Source organism: Gorilla gorilla, chromosome 21 (genome assembly GCF_029281585.2).
Source record: "Gorilla gorilla gorilla isolate KB3781 chromosome 21, NHGRI_mGorGor1-v2.1_pri, whole genome shotgun sequence".
Lineage (NCBI taxonomy): Eukaryota > Metazoa > Chordata > Mammalia > Primates > Hominidae > Gorilla > Gorilla gorilla.
This window is the reverse complement of record NC_073245.2, coordinates 18,989,971-19,008,412: the sequence shown is the minus strand read 5'-3', so window position 1 is coordinate 19,008,412 and position 18,442 is coordinate 18,989,971. Positions and strand designations below refer to the sequence as shown.

The window sequence follows — 18,442 nt, the reverse complement described above, 5'->3', positions numbered from 1 at the left end:
ATTTTGCTTCCATATTTCTGCATTATCACTTCAATTGGAACATATTAATGTATTACTTACATCATTTTAAAAAACCAATGAAAAAAAATTAAAAGAAATCCCAGAGAGGGCTTTGGTGATTTGTCCAATAATAGCATCTTGGCAGATATGAGAGAAACACATCCCGAAGGAACTGCCTTTTCATTTGATCCAGTGTGGTCTCTCATTTAAAAGCAACAAGGAAAATGAGGGCTGTTAAGCGGACTGCATCTTGAAACACTGGTCTGCAGGAACAGATCTGTATTCTATATTTCAGGACAAATACAGCTACTACCAAATAGCAGGGGGGACATCTTGTGACTGGTTAGAGTTCAAATCAGTGAGGCAGGCAAGAGAACCTCTGTGTCTCCATAAATGAAGTCACCTATTTCTGTACACTTGGGTGTTCTTATTTTTTTTTTATTTATTTATTTTTTGAGACAGAGTCTCACTCTGTCACCCAGGCTGAAGTGCAGTTGTGTGATCTCGGCTCACTGCAGCCTCTGCCTCCGAGGTTCGAGCAATTCTGCTGCCTTAGCCTCCCGAGTAGCCGGGATTACGGGCGTCTGCCACCACACCCGGCTAATTTTTGTATTTTTAGTAGAGATGGGGTTTTGCCATGTTGGCCAGGCTAGTCTCAAACTCCTGACTTCAAGTGACCCACCCGCCTCTGCCTCCCAAAGTGCTGAAATTACAGGCGTGAGCCATCGCGCCCGGCCGGGTGTTCTTATTTTAAAGGAGTACCATGAAACAGGAGGAAAAAACCTGCCCTTCCCCCCTCAACTTTGTATATTTGCCAACAGCTTGGAAAAATAGGGTATAGGGAGAGAATAAACAAGCAGAAATTCAGAATCTGAAATCTATGTACACTGGAAATAAATGACCATAACAACCTTTATAAGAAATTTTACAGCCAAAAAAATTAAAGGGCGAAACAAAAACTATTGACATGTTCTAGTACACGGTGTTTCCAAGCACTTACAGCTAACAAAAGGCTCAATATGGGAGCTCCTGGGTCAAACCACAAACATGCTTTGTTTGGCCACACCATGGGCTGACAGGTTTGTTTTCCATTTTAATTATTTCCAAACATTTTAAAATGAGAAGACTCCAAATAAATCTGGATTTCATGCTTCTCTTGAAAATGTAGAGGCACTGGTAATCCTGGGCCCTAGGCCCACCTGGCAGAAACCTGTCAGACCCGAGTGGTAGCTGCTCCACGGGAAGGGGCACAATTGGGCCCCTGGATGGGCGCAAGCCTCACCACTCCCTAAGGTCTCTGACACCTGGTCAGCCACACTTGGGCCTTTCGCTTACCCGGCCCTTAGAGGAACCAGAGTACACCACACTCTCATTAAAACCATGAGGAACTTCACCAGGTAAAAACCCGCCTTCCAGAAAACTAAAACTATTTGTTTAGGCTACCACGAATTAGCATTTAGTACTCTCCCTATCTCGGATTTCTGGCATGCAACTGCAGAAACAGAAGTACCTAGGATTAGATAAGAATGCATTGTTTTATCCTCAATTTCTTATTCCAATTCCATATTCACAGCAGGATTGCCAGAAGCTTTTGTCATATCTCAGCCTAGTCACTTAAAATATTTATCACAAAACTTGTTATGGTAACAAGTCTTTCTGCAGCATGTACCAGCTTAATGACAGGTAATACACAGTATGGTGGTTAGAAGTTGGAGTTCTGATGTCAGCCTACCTGAGTTTCAGTCTCAATTCTAACTTTAACATCCTGGGATGATTAATTTAACATCTCCTAACCTCAGTTTCCCCAAGTATAAACTGGAGATGCTATTAGGACACACCCAAAAAGGCTGTCAGAAGAATTAAATAAACTGGCACATTTTAACTGCTCAACAAATGTCTGTTGTTTTATTTTGTTGTTGTTATTATAATACTATGTAAAGCAGAGAAGTTGAGTACTCTCCGAGAAACTCCATGGAAAAACAAGAGCTATGGTGACTGCCCCTGAACACCAGAGACCCCTAATTCTTCCAGTGGAGGCCTTTCTCCCTCCAGGCCTAAATGGCTTAATATGATTTGTTTTGTTTTGTTTTGTTTTAAAAAAAAAAAAAAAAGCCTAGCTGGGAGACAGATACCCTGGGGACAGCATCTGGCTCACTGAATTATATTCTGAAACACCAAAGTCACAGAATTTTGAAGCTATTAGGACTGAGTTAATATTAGGTCCCTCTGTCCGAATGCAGTCACTGGGCTTGGCAAGTCCAAAGGAAGATCTGGTACTTCATGGTGGTCCTGTGGGGTGACTGAAACTTTCTGTACTTGCAGAGTGGCAAAGTAAGTGTCCCTTGTAAATTTTATAGGAATTTTCTCAGGCTGCTTTGTATGGATAAGGTCAATGCCATCTACCCCTATGAAAGAGAACAAGATGAGAGCCATAATACTAGTAGTACCATTAGGAGAAGGGGCAGTAGCACTTGTTAAACATGCTTTAATTGTTCAGGAGCATAAGAAAGGCAATGTATCTTAAATTAATGATTTTCCTGGCCCAAGGGTGTTTCCGTAGCTACAGGTGGAATTTCCCAAACCTGGGCACACCCAAAGATCCTGGGATCCTTTGAGCACCTGTAGTAGCAGCAGTAACAGGACCCTGTATCATTCACAGTGCAGCACCAAGCACTTTTGCCCCATAGGGTTATTCTCCTCATTTTACAGATAGGGCAACTGAGGCTCAGAGTGAATGCCCAGGGTCACACAGCTAAAAGAGGGCATCTGTCAGCATTCAAGCTAAACCAGGGCATTTGTCAGGAATTCAGTGCCTGATTCCAACGCCTGAAGATCTCAGCAACCACTGCTCAACGCAAACCCACAGTGAAAACACCCACCCAGCCAGCTGCCTCTGGGAGGAAGCATTTCTCGAGCACATGGTCTTCACCTTGTGTGGGTCATGAATGCCCTTCGCAATACGGTAAATCTTAAAGACCCTTTTCAGCATGATATTTTCATTTTATTATTTTTTTCAATAGACTGTCACTCTGTCACCCAGGCTGGAGTGCACTGATGCAATCTCGGCTTACTATAACCTTGAACTCTTGGGCTTGAGCGATCCTCCTGCCTCAGCCTTCCAAGTAGCTAGGATTACAGGCATGTGCACCACACTCAGCTAATTTTTTTATTGGTATTTTTTGCATAAATTGATCTTACTGTGTTACCTAGGCTGGTCTCAAACTACTGGCCTCAAGTAATCCTCCTACCTCAGCCTTCCAAAATGCTGGGATTAGAGGTGTGAGCCAGCATGCCTGGTCCAGCATAATATGTTTAAATATATAAAATTAAATACCTAAAACTACAATGGAAATCAATCTCATTGAAATGTAATTATCAAAATAATTCTTTAAAGGGATATGTGAAGTAATACATGTGTTTCTCTTCAACCCACTAAATGCCAAGATCTAGTAGTAGCCCTAACACCTGCCCCAACTGTCACTTGGAAGCAAGTGAATATAAAGATGTAATTCATTTGCCAGCTACATTCGTGGACCCACCAAACTGCATCCTTGGCCCTAAAATGAAGAACTCCTGTTCTAGACAAGAAAGGGAGATGTCAAATGTAAAATCAGGGGTCTGTGGTCTCTGGTCTCTGGATGAGCTGCTTACAATTAATTACTTCAAGTTGCTTTTTTCTTCCTGTTTCTAAGGAAATGGCTACTTCAATTCACTCATGTCTGGGAGCCAAAGACATGCTTTAATTGTTCAGGAGGACAAGAAGGGCAATGTATCTTAAAGCAATGATTTGCCTGGCCCAAGGGTATTTCCGTAGCTAGAGGTGGAATTTCCCAGCCCTAGGCACACCAGAAGATCCTTTGAGCTTTGAAGGAGAATCCCAGGAAAGGGGAGAAGATAACACTATCTTATGGTCACATGGTGTGTGACATTCTCATTGAAGGTTTTATAAGTAGTGAGTAAGAGAGGTGTTCAGAGAAAAACCTTCTGATTTATGTCCATTTCAACTATTTTTATTTGATAAAGGAAAGGAAAAGTAGACGAAGTTCATGCAGGGAAAATAAAGACTCTGCTGGTCATTCATTCCCTGGAACATAAGGATCTCCTAGCTGAGATTTGAAAGGTACAGCATTATTACTTTCATCTCCTCTAGAAACTTGTTACGCCTTCAGCATAAAAAAGCATCCAAAGTCGTGAGCTTCCACCCAGACTCTTTCTACCCTTCCACCCAGAAAATGGGGTTTGGGAGTGGTTGTTGCAATGGAGTGAAGTGGGCCTTGCAAATAAAAGTTATTCCAGGGTGATATTTTCAAAGCAAGCTTAATTCCAACCAAGACAATGTAAACATCACACTCATCCACTCAGTAATGCATAATCACCCAGGTCTGCCTCCACTGGCAAGGAAGTAAACTCATTTTTATATTTGGTTAGCTAAAGAATCACAGCCTAGGAACATGTAAAACCTTCATATCATTCTAAGGCATAACTAGATAAATAATATTACAATTTGAGAAAGTATTTCTACTTTAAAGGGTGAGGCTTTAACAAAAGCAAAACTATTAAACAAACAAATACTAAGGAATAGAAGAAAGAGCTACACAAGTTTATTCATTTTCCCAGTATGAGAGGGAAATAGGAAAATGTGGAATGGACAGCACTGAGAATGAAGCAGTGTCCTTGCAAACACAGTTCACATCTGAAAACCAACAGCAAAACCACAGAAAGTCACTGCTGCCTCCCACCAGCGAAGAAAAGCTGTATTTATTTCCCAACAGGCAGATAAGTCTCCTTGACAGACACTAATATGACCTACACATTCATATATTATGAGGTGAAAAGCAACTATTTTAAAAACTTCAATCTGGACATAAAATACCAACTGTGATCATTAAAGCATCTCCATTAGTCCTTGACCTAATTTTGCATATCAAATACAGAAGTTCTTGGTTTTACAGGGACTCAACTGTGGTAGATAGACAGTTTATTAAAAGACCTGGGTCGGCGGTGCTAATCAACATGCTGTTTCTCCCTTACTTTTTAAGTGATCACAAACAATAATTTAGTCACAGCCTGCTAAATAATTTTAAGTTTCAAATAAAATTTATACTTCCCCAAAAATAGTTTACTATTAAGTGTGGAGAGCATGAGAAATCCAAAATCTTTCTTACATTACCTAAGTGCTCTAATCCGAAAAGATAAAATTTACTCTCAAGATTTCAGAATAAAAAATCAAACTCAGCTAATTACTAATTTTTTAAATAATCTGCAAAATTTTTTCATTAATTCTGTTATTTGAGTTTGCCAGCTACATCTGAAAAACTGGGGATGAAAATTCAGACACTAAACTCAGAAGCTAATTTCACTTATATTGTTACATCCTTTCACAAATTAGCATGCTAATGTGATCACAAGGAAAACAGCACAGCAGCCCTGAAGCTCACTTTTACCTCAATTTTACTTAGAGGGTGGGGTAAAGATGAATACCAGGCAAACATTTCAATTCTTAATAAATCAAACCCCAAAATGAAGTTAGTGGTATCTTAGGAAAATACCATGTTTACTGAAATTGCCAAATATAACTGTCCCATGTTGCCAAAGTCAGCAGTATACATTAATCTAAAGACAGTTGTGTATAATCTTGGGAAAGGCAAACTAGCTGTGCTACGGGCACTGAATGGACTCTGCTGTGGTTGAAATATTTCAGAGGTGATACAAATTTTTAAAATCTTTTCCTGCAAAAGGTTTTTGGTAACCTGTAACACTTTTTCAACTACCATATTTCTTTATCTCATAAGGCAAAAACACACCGCCTCACGATTCCAGGACATGTAAGCAGTTTAACATCACTCACATTTTCAGGCATACAAATATAAAACTTCCAATAGAGTATTTTAGAACAAAGCTTTCTGCGTGGGTATGCATTTGCAAAATAAAGGTAGAGTTATTCCGACAGATTTAAATGTGCACCCAGTGATCAAATGGAGTTAGAAATTCTGTTTTGACAGTTACTTGTAGAACAGCATTTTCAACAGCGATTAATTCAGAGCTGGGTAGTAATATCATCAAAACTAAGTTCCAACTGTTGAGTAATAATATAGTTGGAAGGAAGTGTAGTCCATAAGCTAATACATGGTACCTTTAGATATGTTATAATACGTCACATTCAAAAGGTTACTCGTCTGGCAGCAAGTCTTACGTTCATCAAAGTGCCAATAAAAATGTTTTGCCATTTCAAAAAGTGATTTTTTATGAAAACAGGTGCTCTCCAAAGATGGCAATCATTTATTAAACTACTACAGTTCAAAAGGAAGATGATATAATAGATCAATACACCAGCTAAGGATCATGCAAGACTGTCCTATGAAAAACAGCATTCTGGATTACATAACACAGATAGTGAGGGATTACACCACATGCCCCTGCTGAGCTGGACTTTTGATCTTCTGTATGATTCTATAACGGAGGCCACTCAAATTTGAAGAGTATAAAATATGAGGGTCTCAGTTCAACCACACATTTCTGAAAACAGCCGTCTTGAAAACAATAAAAGAATAAAGTTAAAATTTTACCTTCCCCCGCAACACACACACAATTTTTCTATTCTGAAAAACACAGTTGTTCAGATACTTTCTTAACCTCCTTGGAGCCTCCCCAGGTAAAGTCACCAGTTGCTTTTCCTGGTCATGTTTACATTATAAATCTGATTTCTCTTTAAGGGGAAATTCAATATCATTTACAAATGATACATAGCTGCCTATGTTTGAATAACATTATTTCCAGACAAAAAGAATTATTAAACAGCTATCTCCACATACCTATAACTTAAATATATAGACCACTAAGTATTACATATATGGAAAAAAAAACCACCTTTCCTGAATATTCTGGCCAAAATTAAATTTCAAATACATGTTTTAGAACAATAGCTAGAATCACTACAGAAGTTAAGAGGAAAAAAAGTTGGAAGAGTAGGGTCATCTTTCAGATATATCCATATTTATGTAAACTATAGTGGGCAGTTGTATTTCTCTCTAGGAAAATGCTAGTTTTATGATTCTAGATAAAGTTGCACTTAAACACACTTGGAAATTAGAGAATTCCATATTTCCATACTTCGATTCAGTACCATATACGAAGTCTACACTCAGAAGTATTGTACTATACAGAGTCTAATTGGTTAAAGCAAAAGCAACTTTAAAATTCTGAAAATAAGGATTTCCTTCACTAACAGGCTTTTAGGAGGCCCGAACCCTGCCCCCAATGAGTGCTAAGCCTGTCCGTGTTGTTTTAAGTGGAAACGGTCAATCATTTCTATGATTTCCCCAGAAGAGGCAAGAAGATCCACACGCATACACATTTACATGCGTTGCACGGTGCCAACTATTTCCAACCAAAATAATCATATACACGTCGAGCCGAGCTATTTCTAGCCCAGAAGAGGGTGAACGTCTGGAGAGAGTCTGAGGAAACCCAGCAGGCGATGACTACAGGGGAAGGGGGATGGCGTCTGGGTCTCCTGCCTCCCGCGCGCACAGGGCGCCTGGCACCCGGCACCTGCACGGGGTCCCCGCTGGGCATCCGGGTGCGCGCGCGCGCGCGTCCGGGACGCACCCGCGGAAAGCAAACAAGCCCTGAGGGCCAAGGCGGGCGGGAGCATCCTCGGGCGGGACCCGAAATGCCTTTTCCTACCTGTCACTTTGCCTGGAGCTGCTGCCGGGGATGCGGCGACGGCCGCTGCCTGGAGACCCAGTGTGTACGCGCGTGTGTGTGCGCGCCCGTGTGTGCGTGTGCGTGTGTGTGTCTGTGTGTGAGAGATCTTGTTGGCGGTGCAGCTCACTTACTGCTCCCGGCGCGGCGCCACCACCCCCTCCTCGCCATAAAGAGCCGCCGCCAAGCCCCCTCCCGGCGCACCCCAGTCCCGCCGTCCCGCCCTCCCGCCTGCCTCCGCCCCCCCTCCCTGGCCTCCCCGCCTCCCCGTCTCCCCGCCGCGAGGTCCTTACCTCAGTTGAGGGCGGGGGTCTCCGCCGTGGCTCCCCAGCGAGCCCACGGGGCAGCGCCGACCCGCCCGCCCACCGCCGGGCCCTGCGCGTCCCCCGCTCCGGGCCCCGCCGCCCCTCAGCGGCCAGCCGCTCCCTCCTCCCCTGCCCCCGAGCCTCCCTCCTCGTTCTCGCCTCCCGGCTCCAGAGCCCGAGCTGTCGCCTCGCAGCCCCAACCTGCCCAGGCTACGGAGCATGCCCAGTGCGGCGCGCCGGGCTGGGCTGGGGGTGGGCAGGGGCCGGGCCGGCCGCCCAGTTGCCGCGAGCCCGCAGGGCGAGGAGTGGGCGCCGACTGGGTCGGGGGCGCAGCCTCGCGAGCCGGGGGCCGAGCAGCCGAGGCAGGTGGTGGGCAGCGCCAAGAGGAGGTGGGTGGGGCATCCGGGGAAGCCGGCCCGCGGCGCGCTCCTCTGGGGTCTCCCTGGCGGCTCCCCGCGGCGTGTGCCCCATGCCCAGGGGTCAGGGGCGCACGGGATGGCGCTGGGCGCAGAACCCAGGGAGCGGGGGCAGAAGAGCGGCACCCTCCTCGTATGGGAGACCCGCAGCCCGCCGTGGGCCGTGTGGAGGGGCTCAGGACTGGCCAGAACGGGGCCCCCAAAGCCGTTGGCTGGGTGGGGGACGTGCTTATTTGTTTATATTCGGTTTCATAAACCCATACAGCGCCTACAATGCGTCCTGCAGTGTTCTAAACGCTTTTTATTCATTTAATCCCTAAAACAATCTTCCAAAGAGTACTACTGCCTCTTTTTATTTCGCGGGTCTTACACAGAGCCGCAGAGATTAAGTGGTTCCAAAAAGTCTTCCCACAAGTGCAACCTCAGACATGCAAACCCCCCAGACTTTGGTCCCTGGGATGTTGGGGCGCTGCTCCAGCCAGTTCCTGGCTTTTCCCGGCCCTACAACGGCCCCCAGGTGCCTCCGAGTCACACTCACACCCAGGCCCTAATGGTGTTCGGTCTGGCATCACCCTTGTGTGGACCCTCACAACGTGCTGCTCCCGGACTCCGGACGGCTCCCTCCTCCCCACTCCGCCTCCTCCTTCTCCCGGCCGGCGACCACCAAAACCCGGAGACGTGGCACCTGCGCATTGGGGACTGGGGCCATGCTCGCAGCTGCACTAGGCATGCTCAGCCGCCTGAGCCGGTCCGGCTGGCCAGGAGGAAAGAAAGGGCCAGACGGGGCGTGAAGTGTAAGAAATGGAGGGGGAATGTGTGTGCAAACAATAGCCCAGGCTCTGATGGGCAGGGGCAGTTGTAGATGCAAAAGGCTCATTCCCCTGGCACATCCTGGCCATTTCCAGGCAGGGCTAAGAGATGGGGGGAATAATCATCAAAAGTTTAACCAACTGGGCATCCTTAAGCAAGAGGAACCTGAGGCCCCACTGACCACTCCCCAGCTCAACTACTAAGCTGTAATTTTAGCTGAGCCTGGAAAAAAAGCTCCTCAGCAGCTGAAGCTGTCTGCCTGTGAAGAAGCCAAGAAAAATATCCCAGACCAAGTTTCCCCACAAGATTGGAAAGGAAAGATAGATCCCAGGGAAAGGCTGGTGGCTCTTCACTGTTAGGGATATTAAAGATGTGGTGATTTTGGCTGGGCGCGGTGGCTCACGCCTGTAATCCCAGCACTTTGGGAGGCTAAGGCGGGTGGATCATCTGAGGTCAGGCGTTCGAGACCAGCTTGGCCAACATGGTGAAACCTCGTCTCTACTAAAAATACAAAAAAAAAAAAAAAAATTAGCCGGTCGTGGTGGTGGGCACTTGTAATCCCAGCTATTCAGGAGGCTGAGGCAGGAGAATCTCTTGAACACGGGAGGCGGAGGTTGCAGTGAGCTGAGATAGCACCACTGCACTCCACCCTGGGTGACAAAAGCAAAACTCTGTCTCAAAGAAAAAAAAAAAAAGGGATGTGGTGATTTTGAGTGATTCCAGCATGATAAGGCAGTGTGTAATGGGCATACAAGTTGCCTGGGGATCTTGTTAAACTCCAGATTTTGATCCAGCAGATCTGGGGTGGGATCAGAGATTCTGCATTTCTAACAAGTTCCCACACCATGCTGATGTTGCTGTCTTTAGATAGATTTTTAGTTGCAAGAGGTTAGGGCAGTATTTTAGGCCTGTTCTTTATTTTATATGTATAAGAAAACCAAGGTTCAAAAAGGTTAAGCAATTTGCCCCCAGGTCACACGGCCAAGAAGTAGCATCACTAGGCTCAAACCCAGTTCTCCAGGGCTTCCTGTGTATGTTCCTATATTCCCCAGGTATCACTCACAGACAGATGAGCTGAAGCTGTGAGTCTTGACAGTTTTTAACAATAGAACATAATATTAGTAGATAATGCCCAAACATACTATATCAGTTAGACTTTAGTGTGTAACAAACCACTCCAACACATAGTAGCCTAAAGCAACAATTATTCATTAGCTCACAATTCTGTGAATCAGTAACGAGCTAAAATCAGCTGAGCAGTGTTGTTCTCCTGGGCCTACTCATGCAGCTGCAGACATGCGGAGCTTGGAGCCTCATCCGGATGGCAAGGATGACAGGGTATTCCCATATGGCTTCTTCGTATGGTGAGTTCCTAGTTCCCAGCAGCAAAAGAAGGAAAGCCCCAATTTAAAATAGCATTTTATACCTCTGCTTGCTAATGTTCTACTGGCCAAAGCAAGCCACATGGCCATGCCCAGATTCAAAACATGGAGAAATCAACTTCAATTTTGATAAAAGGAGACACAAAATAGAGTAGTATTTTGTTTTTAAAATCTACCACACACATCAGATTCCATAAAACTAGCCCTCCTGCCTTAGAGTTCAAAGTTGTGTAGATTAAGCCTATCTTTCATTTTATATATTGGTAAACCAAGTCACAGTAATCTTTGTTGTTACTGTTAAGTCTTCAATCTAATAATGTGTTTATTAAGGAATCTCAACTCAGTTAGGTATAAACATTAAATAATTTTTTTCTCTAAATCCTAAATTCAATCCAAATTCTAAATTCCCTTACCCTGCCTTTGATGACATATTAGATGGTCATTCATTCAATATTTTTTTCTTTTGAGACAGGGTCTCACTCTGTTGCCCAGGATGGAGTGAGTGGCATCATCACCGCAACCTCAAACCCAGGGGCTCAAGTGATCCTCCCACCTCAGCACTCCCAGTAGCTTGGACTACAAGTGTGCGCTACCACACTTTGGTAAATTTTTTTATTTTATTTTTTTGTAGAAACAGAGTCTCACTATGTTGCCCAGGCTGGTTGTGAACTCCTGGGTTCACATGATCCTCTTGCCTCAGCCTCCCAAAGTACTCGGATTACAGGTTTGAGCCAAAGGATTGAGCTTGGATTACAGGTTTGTGCCTGGCCCATTGAACAAATTTTTTGAAACCTTCTATGTGCCAGGCACTACTCTTTGGCCAGGATACTAAAATAAGCAAGAGACAAAAATAATTGCCCCTAAGAAACTTAGATACTATCACAGGAGATAGACAATAGCATATTAAAAATATGTAACATTGGGCCGAGTGTGGTGGTTCATGCCTATAATCCCAGCACTTTGGGATGCCAAGGTGGGCAAATCACTTGAGGTCAGGAGTTCGAGACCAGCCTGGCCAACATGGCAAAACCCCAACTCTACCAAAAAATACAAAAATTAGCTGGGTATGGTGGCATGCGCCCATAGTCCAGCTACTCAGGAGGCTCAGGTGGGAGAACCACTTGAATCTGGGAGGTGGAGGCTGCAGTGAGCCAAGGTCATGTCCACTGCACTCCAGCTTGGGCAACAGAGTGAGACCCTGTCTCAAAAAAAAAAAAAAATATATGTATATATATATATATAACATTGATTAGTGCTAAGTAGTGTTTTATAACCTATATAAGTAAATATATATATAATCTCTCTGTCTCTTTCTCTCTCTCTCTCTATATATATATATATGTGAAACATTGAGTAGTTTTACTCAATGTTACTAAGAACCATGGTGAAAAGAAGGCTTCCTGAGATGAGGTAGAGAGGCAGCTGTTTTAGATAGGGGTCAGAGATGGCCACTCTAAGGCCATTTGAGTGGAAGCTGAATGAGAGATGTTAATATCTAGAGAACAGTGTTTCCAGCAGCAAGACCAGCAAAGGCTCTCAGATGAGAATATGCTTGGCATGTCCAAGGGATGAAAGGAGGCCAGAGTGGCAGAGCAAGACATGGAGTGAGCAGAAGTGGGGTCACAGAGGCAGCAGGGGGCCAGACCATGTAAGGTCACAGAAACGACTTTGGACTTTAGTCTGGGTGTGTCATGAACCCATTGGAAGATGTTAGACAGGGTCATGACATGATCTGATTGATGGTTTAGGAAGATGTGCATTAAGAATGCCTACAGGAGGGAGGGTAGGAAAAGCAGCCTATTCTAAGGATATAGCAGTGGGTCCACTAGGGCAGAGTTTATCACTTTTCAGCATTAAAACTCAGACCAAGTGTATTAGTCTGTTTCATGCTGCTGATAAAGACATACCCAAGACTGGGTAATTTATAAAGGAAAGAGGTTTAATTGAGTCACAGTTCCACATAGCTGCAGAGGCTTCACAATCATGGTAGAAGGCAAGGAAGAGCAAAGTCACATCTTGCATGGATGGTGGCAGTCAAGAGCTTGTGCAGGGGAACTCCCCTTTATAAAACCATCAGATTTCATGAGACTCATTCACTATCAGGCGAACAGTACAGGAAAGACCCATCCCCGTGATTCAATTACCTCCCACCGGGTCCCTATCACAACATGTGGGAATTGTGGGAACTACAATTCAAGATGAGATTTGGGTGGGGACACAGCCAAACCATATCATCAGGTTAAACCTTCACCTTCAAACTCAACTTAAATTCAGTCTTCTGTCTTCTCCCTGTCCCATTGCAGGCCCTACTAGGTGCCTTAATTCTTGAAGTGGAAGGTTAGTGGCACAGGATCTGGCATTTAAACATTTTCCTACCCACTGCCCTTCCCCAGCCACCCTCCCCAACCCTGCCATTTGCCCTTCAAGGCCTAGTTCCGCCAGAATGTTGGGCAGCAAGAAGAAAAGGCCAGTGTCTCTACCTTTGACCTGTAGCCATTATGGCCTTCTCTTGGTTCACTGTGGCTGCTTCTCTGGCTAGGAAATCAGGGACACACTCTGTCAGGAGTGCAATGCAAGCTCTCTGCCATGGAGATAATAAGGGAGGCCCTTGGAAGGTCCTTCTGGAATTCCAACCCCAGGTTCTCCTTTTTTCCCAGGCTCCACAGTTCTCTTCATGGTGGTCCAGCCTAGAGCATCTCAATGCTAGGTCTCACATGCTAGGTAGGCCACCCTGTTGGGTGAGGCATCTGCAAGAAAGTTAAGCTGAAGAGCCTTCTAGAGTATCTACTGGAAGCCCAGAGAAAATAGAGAAAATTGCCCATCCCAGCCAGGCTAATGGGTTGGCCAACAGGAAGGCAGATAAGATGGAGCTGTTTCTGCAGCAAGGAGGATGCCTAGACCAATTTTGAAGACTTTCTCTAGAATGTGGATCCCTGAACACCTCATCATCGTGCTCAGCTGCAGACTCTAGTTATCAATTACCTGGCAACATTGTGTTATGAAAATTAACATTCACCACAAGAAAAGCCAAGGCAAACTGCAAACGCCACCAGTTCTTTACTTTGATTTGTATAAAGTCTTGCTTATTGTCATTGTTACTTAATATGAAAGGATAATAGTGACAATAAGGACCTTTAGCTGAATAGTCTCAACCGTATTAGCAAAAGATCATGTTGTATCTCTTTTAGACAAAGGGCAGTACATCTCTTGTTCCCATTTAAAGTGGCACATTAATTACAGTTTTCACCTAGCTTTTTGCATGCTGTCCTTTGGACGACAGAGATCACCACTGGCCCATTTGTCCAGTTTACCTTAATTAGAGACATATATCTTTGAAAAGTGGGCAGCACACAGACAGGCCTGATACGAGCTGTCTGGACCTCAGGGTATCCCTTCCCTAACTTTGTGTCTTGTTCCCCTGTGCACTGAACAACTAAAACAACTTTGGTTTTCTTTGAATACCAAAGAAAATGATAATGAAGAAAATTGCCTAAGGATTGAGTTTATATGCAATGTAATGTCTGGTGAAAAAAAAAACCCCCACTGAACTTTCGATTAAATTAATCATTGATTGGAGTGTAAAGGGAAAATAGAAAAGTAAAATAAAGATTAATTCCATTCCAAACTACTTGCTTAAGAATAGAATTTTGTATATATCAGCTAGGCTTAGGATATGATTAGACTGCAGATGTTCAACTAGACTGGATGATGATGATGAAGAAGGTGATGGAGATATTTTATATATATATATGTACAATAAAGTACAAAAATCTTAAGTGGGGGCTTGAGGAGTTTTACTTATATAAACGTCTATGTGACCACACCTCAGTAAAGATATAAATCCTTTATAGCACTCCAGAAATTTCTTCATGCACTTTTTCAGTCAATATCCTTCCCACATACAAACACACACACACCACCACCACCACCACACCACAGGTAGCCACTATTCAAACACCACAGATTTGCTTTCTCTTGTTTGTGAACTTAGTATAAATGAAATCATGCAAAAGGTACTCTTCCGTGTCTGGTTTCTTTCACTCATCAGTACGTCTGGGAGATTCATTCATGTTGTAGCTTGTATCTGTAATTTCTTCCTTTTTATTGTTGTACAGTATATCATTGTATAATAAAATAGAAGGTATTTATACAATCTGTTTTGATGGTTAAAAAAAAAAAATTGTGGATTTTTTAAAAGTGCACATGAAAGGTCCTTGAAAGCTGGTCTTGACCGGGCATGGTGGCTCACGCCTATAATCCCAGCACTTTGGGAGGCCGAGGCGGGTGAATTACTTGAGGTCAGGAGTTCGAGACCGGCCTGACCAACATAGTGAAACCTCATCTCTACTAAAAATACCAAAATTATCTGGGCATGGTGGCACGCAACTGTAATCCCAGTTACTCGGGAAGCTGAGGCAGGAGAATCACTTGAACCAGGGAGGCAGAGGTTGCAGTGGCCACTGCACTCCAGCTTTGGCAACAGAGCAAGACTCTGTCAGAAAAAAAAACAGAGAGAGAGAGAGAGAGAGAGAGAGAGAAAGAAAGAAAGAAAGAAAGAAAGAAAGAAAGAAAGAAAGAAAGAAAGAAAGAAAGAAAGAAAGAAGGAAGGAAGGAAAGAAAGAAAGAAAGAAAGAAAGAAGGAAAGAAAGAAAGAAAAAGGAACGAAGGAAGAAAGGAAGGAAGGAAGGAAAAGAAAGAAGAGAAAAGAAAAGGAAAGGAAAAGAAAACTGATCCTGGTACTACTATACTACTTCTTTCCATATTCTCTATTCCTAGCACAATGTGGTATACTAAGTGCTCAATACTGGGTTGTTTCGTGAGAATAAAGAATATTCTGTGTCATGGTAAAGTAAATTCCCAAATATTTTATTCAAAAGAACAGAAATAAAATTATGACATATTTCTGGATAAAAAAGGGTTTACTCCAAATAATTCAAATGACAATTAAATTATTTTTCTGATGCCAAAACATTAGTAATCATTCCCCTGAAATGTGAGGAATATGTGTTGTTAAATTTAAATCAGAAAGCCTCAAAACTGATATCAGCATTTAACCTACAGAATATGATTTACAAATGAGTGCACTGTTCCCACTTACCTGTTGTTTATGACAGGATTACGTAAAATGAAATCAGAGCATATGGAAAATATACCCAGTACTTAATGAGGCTGCTCAACTGCTGGCCTAATTGCATGGTTTTATGTTTCTCTCCATTCTTTAAATGTGAACAAATCAGTTTTGTAAATACAATGATTCGTTCCTACCATTTCTGTTATGCTGCAACAAGATTAGAAAAATACATTAACTTACAATATAAATATCAATTGCACACTCAACAAGACTCAATGTTCTTTTCTTTCCTTCACTGACTCCATGTGGTTGGAATCACAACAAAAGTACAATTCAGTTAAAATGATTGTTCCTCTATGCCTTAGGAAGCCCAAAATTTTCACCCACACACAAAAATAAATTTTTTACATTTTTTTTTATTTTTTTTATTATTTTTTAGTCAATTTTGCCATTGTGATTAATACTGACCAAAATAATAATAATTTTTTTGCAGTTTTCCACCTAGAAGTGACTTAGAGGATCAAGTGATCCAATCATTTCAACTAATTGATGAACTTTTTTTTTTTTTTTGAGACAGTCTCACTGTGTCACCCAGGCTGGAGTGCAGTGGCGGGATCACGGCTCACTGTAAGCTCCGCTTCCCGGGTTCACGCCGTTCTCCTGCCTCAGCCTCCCTAGTAGTTGGGACTGTAGGCACCCGCCACCACGCCTGGCTAATTTTTTGTATTTTTTAGTAAAGACGGGGTTTCACCTTGTTAGCCACGATGGTCTCGATCTCCTGACCTCATAATCCGCCCACCTCGGCCTCCCAAAGTGCTGGTTGGTGAACATTTTAAGTCTGAGAGGCTGTGTGACTTGGTCAGTTTGCATACCCAGCTGATGGGACTCCAGCTTCCTTTTCAGAAATTGGACTCACATCAGTTCAACAAAATCCAGAAGAAAGAAGACAAGATTAATTGAATTTTTACAGAATTTTATGAAGCTTATATTTTAGCTCATGATCAAAAGAAAAATTTCCTTGCATTTCATAGGTGTTTCCTCAAAGAGGTTCCTTTTCTAGACTTTATTAAACTGAGCTGGCAGGGTGCAGTGACTCATGCCTGTAATTCCAGCACTTTGGAAGGCTGAGGTGGGTGAATCACTTGAGGTCAGGAGTTCGAGAACAGCCTGGCCAACAAGGTGAAACCTCGTCTGTACTAAAAATGCAAAATCAACCAAGCGTGGTGGTGCATGCCTGTAATTCCAGATACTCAAGAGACTGAGGCAGGAGAATGGCTTGAACCAGGGAGGCGGAGGTTGCCAGAAAGTCCCATCTAAAATTTAAGCAGGATTACCACATACAGTAGGTCAGGTTTCGCACTGCATAAGGGTACTCAGTCAATGGGCCAAGTGTTCGCTGAGATGTTCCTCTTGCAAAGCCTTTTGCTTGACACTGGGCTGAATTGGCCCCAAAGATGTAGTACACTTTTTTATTTTGCACAAAATTGTGGTATAGGTCTTACTCTTTGGAGTGGATGCACCCACCAGGTTTACCTCATATATATATAGTGTTTTATAAAATGCAGCAGATTTGCAGACAAATAACTAACAGCAAAGGATTTGTGTGATGTTTATGCTTTTTCCTTCTCTTTCAAAATAATATTAATGCAACCAGAAATGAATGCGTCCATTTTGGCTGGTTCATAAAGGGCTTTATTCTATCTCAACTTCATGGTAATGGCAGAAGTACCAGAGAGAGGAAGTGCCAATGCCAAGCCCATTTCACACCTCTGCTTGCATCGTGTCTGCTACCATCTTGTTTTGCCCAAAGCAAGTCACTGGGTTGGGCCCGGTGTTTAGGTATAGGGCAAAGTGACCTGCCCATAGTGGGAGGGTGCTGCAAAAGGTACGGATTGAGAGAGCAGTGAATACTTGAAGTTATGACTGCCATCTACCACATGACATTATTAGATTTCACCTTCCTTAAAGAAAAGGACTGTTTCTTATTTAAATTCTAATCTCCAGGGTTCAACATGGTGCTTGGAATATAGTGAGGTGGTAAAAAGTATTTGCTGAACTAAAAATAAGTAGCCCTGCAATCTACCAGGTGGCTGGAACCAGAACCAGTGAATCTTTTATTTTTATTTTTTTGGTTTTATTTTTCATTGACAAATAATAGTTGTATATATTTATGGGGTACAAGATGATGTTTCCATATTTGGCTTCTTCAGCAGCCTCATATTTTATTTCGAGTCTGTTATTAAGTAGATTCATCTACACCATTTACAAATATCTCTTAAATTATTCTTTCCATTCAAAACTCAGCTTCTCTAACCCCTCCAGTAGGAATTAAGCCTCTTAGACTTCCCCAAAGCACCTGGTACCGTCTTATTTCATAGCACTTGCCTCATTATTTAAGAGTTATCTGTTTATCTGTCTCACCTCAAAGGAGTGTGAAACTCTGGAGGGTAAAATCAGGATTCTAACTCATTTTTTCCTTGCCAAAACAACTGCAGTATACATTTTATAATAGGCAGTACATGCACAAAATACAAAATTCAAAAGTCATAAAAAGGGGTATGTTTCAGAATGGCTAGAAGATTTGGAATGTTCTCAGTACAAAGAAATGATAAATGTTTAAGGTGATGGATATCCCATTCCCTCTGCTTTAATCATTACACATTGTATGCATGCATCAAAGTATCATATTTATCCCATAAATATGTACAATTATTATGTATCAATAAAAAGGGGGTATGGCCAGGTGCTATGGCT

At 43.0% G+C, this 18,442-nt stretch overlaps 1 protein-coding gene across 16 annotated transcripts in view; it reads right to left on the bottom strand.

The window, feature by feature from the left end:
• PLCB4 (phospholipase C beta 4) overlaps positions 1-8,362 on the bottom strand; it is a 411,551-nt gene extending 403,189 nt beyond the window's left edge. For 7 of the 16 annotated variants that reach the window (XM_055373241.2, XM_055373244.2, XM_055373243.2 and 4 more), the window contains exon 1: positions 7,687-7,867. The gene's annotated coding sequence lies outside the window, so the exon portion shown is untranslated. Of the gene's footprint in view, positions 1-7,686; positions 7,917-7,997 lie in introns of those variants that run through there. The other 9 variants (XM_055373236.2, XM_055373235.2, XM_031004924.3 and 6 more) reach the window with 4 other exon arrangements.
• Between the last annotated feature and the right edge of the window lie 10,080 nt (positions 8,363-18,442).